General features: G+C 35.3%; 1 protein-coding gene across 4 annotated transcripts in view; it reads left to right on the forward strand.

Annotated features, from left to right (window-relative positions):
* Positions 1-4,746: 4,746 nt before the first annotated feature.
* CDH10 (cadherin 10) overlaps positions 4,747-14,072 on the forward strand; it is a 94,527-nt gene continuing 85,201 nt past the window's right edge. For all 4 annotated transcript variants that reach the window (XM_059472307.1, XM_059472315.1, XM_059472325.1 and 1 more), the window contains exon 1: positions 4,747-4,868. The gene's annotated coding sequence lies outside the window, so the exon portion shown is untranslated. The remainder of the gene's footprint in view (positions 4,869-14,072) is intronic.

Consider the following 14,072-nt stretch of genomic DNA (forward strand, 5'->3'; position numbering starts at 1 on the left):
CAAAAATTCAGGAAATATTAAGATTATTTGCTTATCCTACAGCTACGATGTGGTGCATAATGATCATTATATTTTCCTAGGTTATTGTCCTAAAGGCACATATTCACTTTTTAAAAAATTCTGCTTCGTTGTGATTATTCAATGTAGTGTATGACTTTGTTTGGGACACACTTTTCAAATCCTGCTTTTTTACATAATTCTTAAGGACTTCTGTAGTTCCTAGCATTAATGTTTTCCAAACATTAGCTTGTCCTCTTACTAAGTGTCTGACCTGGGGCCGTGATATTTAACCTTTTCCAAAAAATAGAATTTAAGACATAGAGAGAAACCACAATCAGAGGTACCGGCAGGCTCAGTGAAAACACACAGACTTCACTTTCACAACTTTTGCTGTTACTTCAGCACATGAAACTGAATGTTCAGCACTTCTTTATATCACAGCTAGCACTTCAGTCAGAAACTTGGAAAGAATCAGATATAACAGGAAAGCAACCATTAAAGATATCTGGTTCAAGTAATGTGTTCAGCATCAAGCAGATGTAAGTGGCAGAGGTTTAGATATGGTCTCATTCAAAGAAGAATGTTTTGACTGTGAAAACTTCTATTTTCCCCTCCATTCAGTTCCATTCCCTAAAAATTTTCTGGCTACTATAAAAGACAATTTTTTTCTAGATAACTGTTGCCAGACTGTGACTTACCCATAAACCAGTCCATTTTGTGCAGCAAGGAAGTGCACTTTCTGGATTGTGTGAAGAGAGATGGAAATAAATTAGGATATATGTGTAATAAACTGATTTCTTTTTATATATGCACTACAATATTTTAGTTTAGTTTTCCTTATTAATAACAAACAATTCTGGCTTTTGTTAACTTTGAGGCACTTGACTTTTATTGTTGGGTTTCTGTGTAACATATTACAGACATAAAAAATGTATCAAATGTGGGATAAAACTATGAAGAAATAGGATCATTAAGCTCCATACAGGTCACTGCTAGGTTTGGAGTCTTTACAAGCACCACACTGATCAATACTTCAAGGGTTCATGAGGCTACTAATGTGCTGTCATGCTTCATGTGGGCCAACAATGAGTGGAGAGAATTCCAGTGGGTAGGACAGACACTTGCCAGTAGCAATATTTAGGACAATGGGGTCTAATTCCAGATATTTCTTTCTCATCTTTCTTATACCTTTTCATCTTCCTAAAAATGCAAAAAATGTTGGTCTATGGTATCTCTGCCACTATTGTAACCAGAAATGAAAATAGAAGAAAGCATCTCCACGGTAGTGTGGTAGTAGATACATAATTTTGGATGATAAAACTGCGTAACTTGAAGATGGCAAAAAGCAACCCCACAGTCTCTGGCAAGATCTTTATCTGTTTGGCTTTTCATTTGTGTGCTTCCTCTTTTTTTTTCCCACCTCAGGTTTCCTTGTTCAGTTTCCATGAATTTATTTCTTTGCCCCTATTCTGCCACTACTTCTTCCTTCTTGCTTCTTTATCAGATATACGTTGTTGTTTTTCTTTCCCTTTGCTGTCCAAGAAGAATGAGTCCTCCAGCCTCCACTCCTGCTTCTACCACCCTTTATTTTCATGCTCCTTGACCTAATCTGTCCCCATTGTTAAGCTTCTGTGATCAAAGGCCAGCTGTACTCTGTGGAGTTTCACATTCTGCCTTCAAAACATGAAGGTTGTTTCACTTCTGTGAGAAAATTTCAGCTGTATAATTTTTTCTGATTCTCTGAAATTTCAGTGTCATTGTGGCCAAAATGTTTTTAAATTATTTCTGCCCAAGGCATACCATCGGTGTAGAAAATTTAATCCTAAATAATTTGTTTGGTAAATTGATAAGTAACTAAAAATGGACTTTTCTAAAGGGAAGTATTAGGCAGTGTTAAAAATAGGTTATGATGCCACCTTGTTTTAAAGTTACTGTCATGTGTATGAATAAGTATATGGTTGAATAAATGTTTTTCCTTAGATGACCATATGCTATCAGCATTCATAGACACTGAATTTTAAGCAGCTGACCATACCAACAGAAACAGTAGTTTGTGAAAAAGTATGGCTTTTCTAGAGTTAAACCTCAACTCTCAAAGTCAGTCCAGTTTAAGGGTACAAGTGTGACTTGCAGTAACTATGCCTGAATAAATTAATATCTCTCTAGGATAAGTTCACTTCAGCTGAATAAAACCCTAGAAGAAATGTACCAAAATACTTCACAGAAAAGGGAATAAGCACACAGTCAGGGTCTCTGACCTTCTTTTTCCTGAATTATTTCCACTTATTTTCTGTCAACATTTGGCATAGATCTCTGTGTGTATGTGTGTGTGCATGTGTAGAATAGATTTTTCTGCATTTACACAAATTGTCATTTATTACCAACTTTGTGGTTGCAAATGAGAAAAATGCTAAAAAGAGATGCGGTTTTTACCTTAATATTCAACACTTAATATTCCGTTCATCATCCAAAAAGAAGTCCAGCTTTATAAAGATATTTTGCATCCATGTATACACACTTGCACATATTTGTGTCTCCCTTCCTTAAAATTTAATTTGTTAGTATTACTAAATTGAAAGTGTAACTTTTATTCTGCTGTCAAAGCCTAAATCTAATATGTTAGGAGACAGAAGCACAGTTGGTACAGTCCGAAAAGAAAGTTCCATGAACTTTACCTTCAGATTGATATGAGAGGATTTGCTTAAAATAAAATAATCTTGTGCTTTCAGTTCAGCACAAATAAATGTGTAAACTTGGAAAACAGCACAGGTGCCTCAATAATATTGCCAGTTCCACGTGGATTAATGGGAACTGTGAATGTATCTTTACATAGTGTGGTAGAGGCTAGGAAAATTGAGTTAGTCCTTTGACAGGAGAGGAGAAGATGAGGATCTGAGAATGAAAGTCATTGGAAACCAGGAGCAGAGGGGCACATGGCAGTTCTGATTTTTATAGTGATAAAAGAATGGGAAAGGGAGAAGGAAAGGATACTCTTTTTTCTACAGAGATTTTATACATGGCACTGTATTTATGAGCCCAAGTACAACGAAAGCCAATAAATTGAATTGCTTTCCTTGAAAGATTAAAAATCTGTCAGGGTAGATGAATTTCTCAAAACAAAATCATTTCATGTATGGCAGTAAAAAGAGATTCCCTCTGCCCCCACAACTTGGCATTTTGCTGCTTTACTTGTTTCTATCTCCAGACGATATCTTCACATGCTAGTATAGTATGTTCCTGAAATGCTGACTTGCTCATCTGCCAAAAGGTTGTGCTGAGGTGATGGGTCATTCCTGTTCCTACTGATGATTACAAATAAGGGAAAGCAACAGCAGGTGGTTATATCAGAAAATGATGGTAAGTCATGGTACTGATCTTGCCTTTTTTTTTTATTGTCTTTTATCCTGAAAGCAGCTAAAAACAAGCAGAATGGTTAAAACTGAGTAGCCTAACAACATCCAGTGAGCTACACATTTCTGTATTAGATTTCCTAATAGTGAAATAGTTGTCATTGTTTCTTTCTTCCTCACTCCCAAATACACTTTTCAACTCCTGTTTTAAGAGAATTTGGCTTTCCTTTTTTTTTTTTTGAAGACTTTTTTTTGCAACCAGAGAAAGCCTCTTATGACACTTCTTAAATAGAGCAATACTGACATCCATTGGTTTAATCTTATGTGACTATTTGTTAAATCTCTTCTAACTAATGTACACAGAACTCTCTACAGTATCACAATGAAAGGATTGAATTTGATACGATCCAAGGAGGATTGTGCTAAGTCCAATTTGCTGTATTAGAAACATGAAACCAACACAGATTACTCAATGCAAAGAAACACATTGCAAAATGTGAAGTCCAAATACGATGACTAAAATAAAATCAGGCATCACAAGTACCAAATGGGGAAAAAATATTAATGGGGAATCAGTAGTGATGCTGATTTTTTTTTAGAATCTCTAGAAATGTGAAAAAAACCTAATTTTATATGAACGTGTCTTGTTTCATATTAATCATAAGGCAAAATAGTGAGGTGTGAGGAAAAATTACTAATCTAATAGAAAAAAGCAGTTCAATGAAGAAAATAATTAGTCTCTGGTTTCATCTCAGCCCTCAAATGTTTTCCTTTAACTTGGCGGCATGCTGGTTTTTAAAATAGATATATCTTTTATAAACACTGCTGTAAGACCACTGGTGATATAATGAGGCGGTTACATTTAATGAAGAAAAATACGCCACAAAAAGTGGAGGTGCTTTCAGTATTCATTAATACGACGAGCTAAGCAGATGAGGCTTAGGCTTCAAACCCAGAGAACCATTCTGGCAGCGAAGGGAGGGCGACAGGCTTCCACAAAAAAAGCTTTCCGTTCGCTGTACCCTCCCACCGCATTCACTTGCAAATCGCTGTGTGCTCGGGAAGCCTGCACTTCCCCGGGCTCCAACCTTCCCACCAGGGTAAGTGCTGCGGCTCCAGCACAGCCTCTCTCCGCTCCCCTCCGAGCGAGGGGGGACACTGACGGAGGGGTGTCTGTGTGTCCGTGTGTCCGTGTGTCCGTGCACGCTGCGCGTCTGTGTGTCTGCGGTGGTGCGTCTTCGCTGTTGGTGGTGGTGGCTTTTTTTTTTTTTTTTTTTTTTTTTTTTTTGGTCGTAAATCAGAAGCTCTGAATGAAAGCCAGTCGGAGGGAGAGCTCCCCCCTTAGCTTTGGCTCCGGACTGTCCAGAGTTAAGTGATGCTGGGAGGAAAAGCCTGAGTTAGATCCAAGTAGAATCAGTCTTAAAAAAATAGCAGGAGAAAACTGACCAAGAAAAGGACTCTAATAGCTCGTTTTTCAGTTTGGTTGGGGTGGACACCACTTTCTCAGCAGAATAAAAGGTAGGAACCTTTCTCATTTTCTTTCTGTTGATATTATTACTGTTATTGTATTGGAGCAGTATGTTGTTTAATGCAATTCCTATATTTCTTCTACTGTATGCAACTTTCTGCATTTTATGAATATGCGTCAGGAGTATGAGACAAGGGATAGGAAATAACTGCTGTGCATTCTCTCCTCAAAGTAAACTGATATCATCATATGCATTCAGGATTGAAACACTAAGCATTTTATATTTTTTCTTCTCCTAGTATGCAGGCTGTCTTTTGAGCAGCAGTTTCCATCTATAGTCAGTTCTTGAAAATTCAGAATGGGGGGAGCAAGTCTAATTTAATTGAAAAAAGCACAATGTTTCCTAGTGTAACAGTTATGAGCATAGCATGAAACGCACACATATGTGCCCTCACTTTCTGTATACCTGTGCAAGTCTGTTGCAGCTTTCACTGTTAATCATTCTGACCTGGATTGAATTTCAGAATAATTACCTACACTCACAGAAAAATGCTTCTTATGAAGGAAATCCCTGTGGAGAAGGATAGCAAAGTGGATACAAGCAATATTTCAAATATCTGTACAGAGCTATATGTACACAGATGGGGATAAAATTGCCTCGTTTGACATTTCAGTAAAAGGGAAGTGGAGGGAGAAGGAAAAAACAGGGGTTAGAAGGGAAAAGGTGGAGGGAGGAAAAATTCACTCTGCACCTGTGTGAGCATTTATTGTCAATGCTGCAATAAAATCCATATTTGATGTGGTGTTAAATTAATTCAGCACAATACAAACCTAAATCCATGCTCCCAACTACTAACTGTTGATGGCATTGTCAGCTGCATAAGAAATTTTCAATAGGCTCATACTGTACATGATACTAGTTGCAGCTGGAGAAATCTAACAGCCCTTCAGCTTAGGAGAATGCATCTACACGTGCAATCAGTGACAAATAGCAACCAGCATTTTGAAACGGACCTATCATCTCTGTTGCTTCCACACAAATGGAGCTGTTGCCTATAATCTTCGTCTTTCATTTCAGTAAAAGCCTCTGTATTACCCCAACAGCACTCCTGCTGCTTTGAAGGTATTTTTTAATTATACAACTTGTTGTGCATGTATGTGTGGATCCATATGTGAGTGAGTGAGTATGTGCACAGTGTGAGGAAGCAGGTCTGTAAAAAATAGTGTGGGGCGTTTTTTCTTTTCTTTTTTTTTCCCCCTTCTTTTAAAGGTAGTAGGCTTTAAATTTACATGGTGATGTTACTGGAGGGGAAAGGCAGAGAGTGGGAGACTGGCACACACTTCTGAATCTCTAATTCCTTTTCACATATGGCACTTACTAGGAATATTACGAGTCTGGTACTAAGATTTATTGAGATTGTTACAGCTACACAAACTTTTATATTAATTGCTTACCTTCTGAATGAAATAGCAGTCTATGCTCTTTTAGAAGAGGAAAAGAAAGAAGGAACTTAGGGAACTAAGGAAAGCAAGAAGGAAACAGGTTATCTTCCTCAAGAATTGGAAACCAGCTATTTAGAGTCAATATGGGTTTATGGCAAGAGAAGAATACTACTTGGATTATCAACTCTTAATCTAGTTTGGGCCTGAGGGCTCATATTTTTATATACTTTGTTATATAAAAGTTTGAATAAATAGGTAATAATTTTTGCAGCAGTTTCTGTTAATTTCAATTTAGATTTATGTCTGTGGTTTTTTAAGTGTGGTGTCAAGACAAAGATGTGCACTTAAAGAGGAACACTGAAATGTCTGAAGAGTGACGATTATAATGCATATATTTAAACTGAAAATTGATCCTGATTATTTGATTTTCTTGTTACTTTGAGTAGCATTGGAAAATATGTCTTGGCTACTTGCCTTGCCAACCATTTATAAATATAATACTTTAAGCAGTTTGTGGGAAAGAAAATAGCAAAATACAACTTTAAAAGACTGTATATAGAATCTTATATATTACTAGATTATCTATTTCGCTTTGCATTAGAATAAATGAGTATAGATACACTAAAACTTCACACTTGCATGTTCTCAATAGACAAAGGGTCTGTGAAGAATGATGAAATACTGAAATGTGCTCACAGTAGACACTGTGTCTACTGTTCTTTTTTGTGCTTAGCAGTAGTTAAAAATGCAGAAAAATAATGTTATAGATCAGGGAAAATGAGCATGGAATTAATTAAATGTAGAGAGAGATTAAAAAAATACACATCTAGACATACAAAGCAGTATACAAATTTCAGCTAAGTGATGTAAGTTTTTTTCCTTGCTGAATAATTAAATGTAAAAGTCAGAAAAGGTTAATTTGAAGATAATATCTGCCTCTGATTCTGAGAGAGTAATTTCCTGATCTGAACGTGATTTCCCAAGGAAAGAAATGAATGCAATAGAGCCTGTCTCATCTGGATAATTCTGTGCAAGTGATTTTTTTTTTTTTTTAGGTCTGCTAACCATACTTACAGTCTGATTGAAAAGGAGTATAATTTTGTACCACTAGGTTGCAGCACTGGTACAGGGGGTCAAAGTAAGGTTGAACTATTGTTGAATAGTAGTAATGGGGTGAATATGGGGTTATGTTAATATTATTTTAAATTGATTCATTATTATCACCTGAAATCATGTTTGTGAACACCAAGGAGTTTTAACTGGACTTCATAAAATGTCCTTCATAGATTTGAAAAAACCTGCTCTACTGCTAATTCTTTGACATTATTATTAATTTTGTGACTGACAGAAACAGAAGAAAACCACTGATTATTTGGGCAGAATATAAGGGTCTAAGAAACATTTTGTGAGTGACTTCAGTGAACCACATGAATATTACCACTGAATTTGCTATGGGCTTTTTACTAACATACTGTTTGATACATTGGTTTTTGCAAAGAAGGAAAAACTGAAATTAGAAAAGTAAATACCATCTTCTCATGAGCAGTTTAAATATGCCTGAGTAAAGCATTATGCAGGGTGACGTCACCGCGCATGAGGATGCCACATCACAGCACACTTTCATTTGCTCTATATGAGCAATAGTATGTAATAATAGTATGTAACTGTCAATGAAAGCTCATAGAAACTAAAGGTGCAGTTCATTGAAACATTAGGTGATTAAAAAGCACACATGCTGCATGTGCTGGCCTTTCAAATCTGCTATAATGTGAACACCTGCCTTTTGAGAAAAAACCCATAATTCCTCTATTGTCTAACTTCCGGAAAACCTTAAAAGCAAAAAGAAATAAAAGAAGCAGCAATGGTATTCTGAGCTCTAAATGTTCTCCAAATCTCTCTTTAGGCCAAGAGGAACTCCTATAGCAAAAGTTGCTCACGTTTTGCTCCCTGGATTTACATGTCTTCAGCTTTGAATCATTGGCATGGTGACTTCCCTAAAATGCCTGTTTCTGTGGGTTTATGACTCTACAAGAGAGCAATAGAAAAAAAATTGTCATCTCTGGGAGCTGGGCATATTGTAGTGAGCAGACTGCATTACTGCACACAGAAAAACAAAACAAAACAAAACAAAAAAACCAAAAAGGTATCAGCTGAACCTGAACACCTCTTTTCATCTGGAGGGAAGCCAGAGTACCACCCAACCAAAGGCTATTGAGCTTATATATTCTCTCTACTGACCTATCAGTCTATTTTTTTTTTCATATGTGGGTGATCTGGCAAAAACATTGCCCATTGAAATCTTTATACACCTTTCTTTTTACGTGCAGTCTTCCTAACTATATAATGTCAGAGACAATTACCTCAGATGTGTATGTGTGATTACAGTAGAGGTAAAACAGGGACAACCTTTATCTTAAACAGGGCTTGCATTCTAGGAAGCAGAATACTTGAAATTTCTTTCTTAATTTAATTCAGCCTTTTATTACTTGACTTTTTCTGCAAGTCCCACTGCTGTTTCTTGTCTTTATTAACTTTCATAAAATAGATCATGTTTATAATTTTTTTTGTTAAAGGAGTGTGTCCAGCAGGAGGCATAAAGCTCTAGTAGCATCTCAGAGGTACTTCCTAGCTTGTCACAGGGCATCTGCTCTGGGATGCAAACTCAAGTCTGCTATCTGGAACTGTGTACCTTGTACCAACAGGCTTCATTGGGGAAATACAAAGATTTAGGAAGTTAATTGGATGTAATGAAAAGCAACATGGGAGGTGTCCTTTTTAATATTATTCCCACATGTATGTCATTCTTCACATGATGTTTTTATTTGTAACTTCTTATGGCATCTCTTAATTTTAACTAAAGTGAATGTTGAACTATATTTAAAACAGTAGAGAATCATGTAATGAAGAGTTCATGTGTGTGTGTTTATGTAAAGATAATGATTCAAAAAATTACTTGAAATAGATGTTTCCAGAATTATGGAAATTTTTTTGAATTGCTTCAAAGCTACAACTGTATTCTTCTGTTTTCTTAGAAAGCAAAAAACCCCTCTTCAAACATTTTCTCATGAAGAACTGTATATGGTATGATATATATGAATGTATGTACATGTATATTTTACTGTTAATATTCCATCACCTACCACGTTACAGATTGCATTTATTGTATCACCCTAGTGCAATATTTTGCATTAGAAGATAAAGAACATGATATGCCACCACTTATCCAGACCAGAACATGATCCTTAAAGATGGCTGCAATCCTCATGAACTCTGCAGTGCTACAATACCCAGATTTTATGAACATGAGGAATATATACCAATGTAATTTGCAGCATTATTGGCAAGACTCAAAATGCAGTGTCCTAGAGGACTGTTAATATTTTTTCCCCCAAACTAACATAAAATAAATATATAGAACTGAACTTTTTAGTGCATGCATCTACCACACTTTCCATCTGTTTAATACATGCAAAAATTATCTTACTAATTGTCACACTCTCCTAATAGAAAGCACAAATAAAACAGAGCTATACCTGTGTATAGAAAACTTAGAAGCCGTACATTCTGTCATTAGTTCCTCTAAGTATCACAGCCTTAATTAAGAGAGTTTCAAACAGTTAATATCTTACACAAAAGACAAAATACATGGAGTAAATCTATGATTTTAAATGAGAGAGAGAAAATATACAAGAACCCAAAGTATGTGTAATTATTTGGAGTTAATATTGACCATAGAGGGAGGGTGATTAAGTTTATTCCGGTTCTAAGTATTCCAAGAAAAATTATCCCATAAATGTATCAATTCCTTTCTCTTTGAAGTAGTGAGTTGTCATTTCCCTGATGCCTTTTCCATGGTGTATGGAACTGGGAACCATATAAATGAACACCCATTTTATCTCTGTGTCACCAGAAAATTAGTTAAAAGTAGACATTTAGATTAGATATTAGGAATAAATTCTTTACTTGTAGAGTAATGGGGCACTGGAACAGGATGTCCAGGGAAGCTGTAGATTTCCTATCCACACTAGTGGGTGTAATCATAACTCATGGTAGGAGGGCCTTGGAACTACATGATGTTGAAGATCTTTCAGGTCCCTTCTAACCCCACCCTTCTTATGACTCTATGATAAAATGTCATTGATTCTATAAATCATTAAAATTATAGGTAATATATCTACTAAAAGTTTACATGGGCTAATTAGATTGATAAGATTTAATTCTTAAAGTTATGTTGGGTGTATATTTGTATGTTTGGTTTTTTAAATGTTGAGATTATTCAGAAGATGATCTGGATGTTCAGTTTTTTAGAAATAATTGCAAAATGAAACCCAAGAAAAACAGAAAGCACAGAAAGAAAAAAGAACCAACTGAATAGGTTTAACATAAAAAATCACCAAATATGATGAATTGAAGCAAGAGAATGACAATATTTTAGTTCTTACTTCCTTTCCACCTGTAAAAATGAATTTTAGTAACAAATTATGCAAATAATCTTTTACAAGAAGATTACCTCATGCTATAGATCATATTTTCATTAGGAGTACAGATACCTTCTAATTTTTGGAGTTTTTAATGTAATATGGGACACGGTTTTTACATGTCGATACCGCTTCATGCTATATTATTTTTCCATGCATTATAAGTTTGATTCCGTGGCATAAGCTATGCAGAGCTGTTACCCTGCTCTCCTGACTTTCTGCTAAAAAATAAAAGCACTGTTAATGAGAGTAGTCTTGTATTAAGCAGTAAGTAATAGCGTAGACCTCAATTTATGAATGTGTTAATGGGGTACACCTAATTACTTTGCAGCCAAATCAAAAAATTTCCTTGCTTCTGAGACTACATAAATTAGACATTTCATTATGGCATGAAATATATTTTAATATCTACTTAAACATATTACATCTAAGTTCCCTAAATATACTTCTGCTTTCCACTTCTCTTGGCCAAGTTTTAAATATTATAGTATTAAAAAAAAAATAGTCTTGTAAATCTTCTCTTAGGGATAGTTTCCACAGTCTTTTGGCAGAAATTTCTGGTGTCAATTAAAGAGTGGGTTCTCACTATCGTGAGAACCATTTTAGGAAGTGTGATTTTTCCCCCTCTGTTGGACAAAGATTATTTTCTGACATTAGCATGCTGAGATGTGCTCTTTCCCTTGAGTGAGAGTGTGGTCCTCATGGTGAAGATAGCACTAAAGCTGGAATCTTGATTAAAATGGGTGAACAGAGTCCCAGGCACGTTAGGTACATTTGGTTTTCTTCATGACTTAGGGGCATTTTATTAAGTTTCTGATTAAGAAGTTAAAAGCAATTGTGCTATGTGTTACTGGAACTACTTTGTTTTCTAGTAGTCACAACAGAATGGAATGTGAACAGATAGAGATAGATGGATTTTCCTCTCTAATAGCACTGTTTTATAAAATTGCTGCTACTATTCCTTCAAATTTCCCTTCTTAAGTGATTTCAAACCAAATAGTATCCTGATTAGTCTAATTAATTTCTTAAGGAAGAAATGTATTGGGGTTTTTTTGTTTGTTTATTAGTTTTTACTATTTAGAGGGTCTTTAATCATTCTGATCACCAGAATAAACTGATCTCTTCTATAAAATTTAAGCACATATGTGGAATACTTCTACAGGATGGAAAATTAGGACAAAATCATACCTTTATTCCTTCCACCCTTGATTAACAAAGCATCTGAATCACTCTGAAACACATGCTGTTAGCGAATATATCCTAACTGTGGTTGGTTTTCTCCAGTTTTTTATTTGAAGCCAAAATAATGAGAAGTAGGAAAGGAAAGAAAAGAACTAAGACATACTGCATTATATTATCAATCCCAATAAAGTTTTGATGAACATAAATCTTCTAGAGAATTGAAGAATCTATAATGTGACTAAAAAAGGGTCACTAGGCTTGAGATATTCTAAACTGGAAGCCTGAAATATTGTGACAATGAAGGAGAAACCAATTATTTGAGCTAGGAAATCAGAATTTGCTTTTTTTTTTTTTTTTTTTAATACCAGTATAAATACATTTCACTGCTTTCAGGGGTTTAAGTGGTATTTGCTAGTGCTTTAGAACAGAACTTACAAATGAGCTTTTAAGTTTTTACTTCTAGCAACAACCACTTAGCAGGAGTTACAAACCAGTGGTAAAGCTCAAAGTAGTTCAGCCTTCTAAATTACAGGACCAGACCCCCTGTGTTAACAGAGCAATGAGTTCTTGTTAAATTTCAGGTTGTGTACATTCAGGAGAGAAAATACCTGCCATTTCCCTGCTCCATGGCTGCAGCTGTCAAGATCCAACCAGAAAGTGCTTGTGCATGTGGGCTCTGAGGTTGTTTTGCCACTTGGGCAGGCTGTGAAAGTCAAGGCTAATGGGGTAAAAGCAGCCTAGGTGGATCAGTGCCACAGCTGCCAGCTACATGGTTCCTGCTGAATCTCTGGAAAAGCACCCAGGTGGTTTTGCCTTAGAGGTGTCCATGACTATTGGGTCACTTTAGTGATGTGACTTGTTCATTGTTACTCTGAGTATGCTGGTTGGAGTCCATTTCTACTTCTAATATATTAAAATCCTTCTTTTCTCAGAAAAAAAAATAAAAATAAAAGAACACCACAATAAAAATCTTGATGCCCTGGTACTAAACGATTAATTCCTGGACAAGTTTAGAAGCTATTTAGTTATCATTACAGTGGGATATTAGTTGTGAGGAAGATAAAATGAAAAAAAAGATGATGTCATAATGGCATGATGACAGCAAAAAAAGTATACTTTAAAGTATTCTTTCTAATTCTATCTAAGTAAACAGAAATCATCCGAATGATTCTAATGTTTAATCAAGTGCTGACTTCTCAAGGATAATCCAGTAGTTCTTTAAAATATATGAGCTAAAATGAAGTGATGTGCAGAAAAAAATGTTTGAAGGTAGCCTAATATGTTTCTGTAAAATCAGAAATACTGGTGATGAGGATCAGGACAATACTGACACAAACCTATTTCTTTTACAATATTAAAATTTTTCTTTAAAGGAAAAAAGCTATAGTGACTTGAAATTAGCTGTGGAATTTTTAGTTCTTTTTTCAGAGATGTTTGCTTTCTTTCTCATTGGAGGTTATGAACTGCTTTTTAATAGTAGTTTTGCTGGAATTTTAATAGACACGTGTTACATGAAATAATTGCCAGTGAAGTGATTATGGCTTGAATTTTTTGTCCTACATGGGACTATGGGGTCTGGTTTTGGTTTGCTTTTATGCAGTTAGCCTTCTCCAAGCTGTTCATGTCACATAGTAATGTCCTTTGTACAGGATGAGGTTTTGCTGTGGGAATAGAAAAGCATTCATTTGACAATAGGATGTCCTACAAGTTAGAAACAGTTTCTTCACTTTTCATGTTACATATCACACAACTTTTTAAAGAGCTCAAAAAGTTTGAGATAAACTTTGTTTTTAATGGTATTTGGGGGTTTTAATTGAGCAGAGTAAAGGAGCAATTCATAATGCATAAATGAAGTTTCATAAATTTTCTTTAATGGAAATGATACATTGCTGATGGTTTTGGAGTGAATTTTTTTGTGTCTGTTCAGTTTTTATTAATATATTAGATATGGTTTTACTTCCCTGTCCTATAGGGGAAATATATAATTCTAAATGTCCACAGCTAGTTCTTTGCAATTTGTAGGAAACTTAAGCTTTAGTATAACAATTTTTTTCTCCTTTAACTCTGTGGTAAGTCTCTACATTTTGGTAGTTTTTCAAAGTAAGCACAATGATACTCATAACTTGCTAACCAAATTGAAAGTCAAATATT

This window comes from Ammospiza nelsoni, chromosome 1 (genome assembly GCF_027579445.1).
Source record: "Ammospiza nelsoni isolate bAmmNel1 chromosome 1, bAmmNel1.pri, whole genome shotgun sequence".
NCBI lineage: Eukaryota > Metazoa > Chordata > Aves > Passeriformes > Passerellidae > Ammospiza > Ammospiza nelsoni.